The sequence below is a fragment of the Manis pentadactyla genome, chromosome 10, assembly GCF_030020395.1.
Source record: "Manis pentadactyla isolate mManPen7 chromosome 10, mManPen7.hap1, whole genome shotgun sequence".
In the NCBI taxonomy this organism is placed as follows: Eukaryota; Metazoa; Chordata; class Mammalia; order Pholidota; family Manidae; genus Manis; species Manis pentadactyla.
The window spans coordinates 51648849-51651074 of record NC_080028.1 but is presented as its reverse complement, the minus strand read 5'-3'; positions in this window follow the sequence as shown (position 1 = coordinate 51651074).

Below are 2226 nucleotides of genomic sequence, written 5' to 3'. Positions count from 1 at the left end.
TCAACCCTTAGTTTCGATAATATTAATGAGATAGGATGAGGATCAGTTGGGCTTAATTCATTTACTTGCAGAATATTTTACATGTGGAATTAATTAAAAATTTACAATTTTAATACTTGTCTTTCCAACTTTGGCTAAATTAGGTTACATGACTTCTTCCCAACAAATGCAACCTATTCATCCACCCTCAATTTACCACCCCAGGCCCCAGTTGGCTCTCTCCATACCCCGAGATCCCTGCCCCAAAATCCAATAAGTAGCCTGGAAAAGAAATCTACTATTGGAGACTATAGGGAAGAGCCTCTCTTCTTCAAACCCTGGAAGTGTGCTACATAATGGATGCTGACTTAAAAGATTCCTTCAAGATCCAGTTGAAGAGGCACTTGTGTTAAATTTGTCCTGTTCCTTCATTTGATTCATGATTTTTCTTAAGTACATATTAATCATGTCACCACTGTTTAAGATTCTTCAATGACTTCTCACTGCAACCAAAAGAAAACCCAAACTATTAGGCCAACTTCTCTGATTTCATCTCCCCTTCTCATCCTTTTTTCTAGTCTCCCATCATACTAGCTTCATCTGTACCTTATGCATGTTGAGTTGTTTTCTGTCTTGGGCCTTTGCAGTTATTGTTTCATTTGCTTCATACCCTCTTCCTCAAGATTTCAGCATTCTATCTCCTTGTTACCATTCAATTGATAATGCACAGAGCATTCGTGAATAAATCTACCTATAAAGCTGCCCTCTAGTTCTATATTATCCTATTTTAACTTTATCTTTGCCTCCTAATACATAAAATGCCCTGTTTTGTTCTTAAATGTTCTTTTGCACTGGGCTACATATTTATTCTCTCCTTTCCCTGACTGGAGCATAGTTCCTTAGGATAGGGATTATGTCCCCATAATGTCAAAGATTACAACAATGTCTGGCACATAGTAGGTGTCCAATACAGTAGCCATTAACACTTGTGGCTATAGAGCACTTGAAATGTCGCTGGGGTTACTGAGGAACATTTTAATTTCTTCAACGTAATTAATTCAAATGTCAATGGCCACATGTGGCTAACAGTTACCACCAATAGCCCAGTTCTAGATAATCCATTCTAGTGCTCCAAAACAAAATAACTTCCACTTTAGATGGTGTTGGAAATACACATTAAGATTTTTCTCCTCGGTTACATTTTTTCTTCCCCAGTGACTATTTCCCAATCACTGCCCTTTTGGTAGGAAATCATCAGCTCCTAAATGTTACAAAGTAATGAGATTACACTCTAATCATTTTGATTAACATTGAATGGGTATGTTTAGATGCAGCTTTAAGGCAATGTAGAAAAATAGACATGACTGTGATGTCATTAACTGTAAGACAGAAGTTAAAAAATAAAATTGTAACACATTATGAATTCAAATAAGGTAAATGCCATATGTGCTACAAATGAAAAAAGGAACAAAAGGGATAATGATAAATGAAAAGTGATACTCAGCAACCCTTAAGATTTCAGACCTTGATACAAGGTCTTGAGGACAGGGAGCTAGGATTTGAAATGCAATATTTGGCAGAGAAGCTTCAGAAATCCCAGAATCTGAAAAGCCTCTCTCATTTTCAAAAAAGCAATAGAAAAAAATTATTCTAGGAGAGTTTCCCAGTCTGGAGTTTTGGTCTGGAGTCTTGAGTCCAAGTTAAAAACAAACAAACAAACATAAAACCTACACCCACCAGAAATCAAATTCCAGGCTTTCAGCCCAGATTGGTAAAGATTCCAAATTTTAGCTATGAGTGCCTCAAGCTCATAAATAAACATATAAAATCAGATTTGGGATCATTCAAAACCTAGGCTCCCAAAGAAAGATTTTCAGTGGAGACTAAGCAAACTCTATTGTCAAGATCTTTACTACAGAAAACAATCTCCTTTACCTAGGATATTAAGAAAAGGAATCATTTCATGGTATTAAGGTAACTAAAGAATTTCTGCCAGAGCCAGGAATCCAAACTTAGTTGCTACATAACCAAGCAAGAGGTATACATTTTGGAGAAATGTACAAGCACAACCTCAGGAATGTCCCAGTGGAAAGCACACCGCTCAGGCCCTGTATTCCTAGAGATCATACACTAGAACTTGCACCACAACTGCCACAGCTGTGATTTCCCCAGATGTTACCTTCGGTTACCCACTTCTCCCCCTTTCTGGAATCACTTGGGTGCTGCTTCAGATGGAATCTAGTTTAT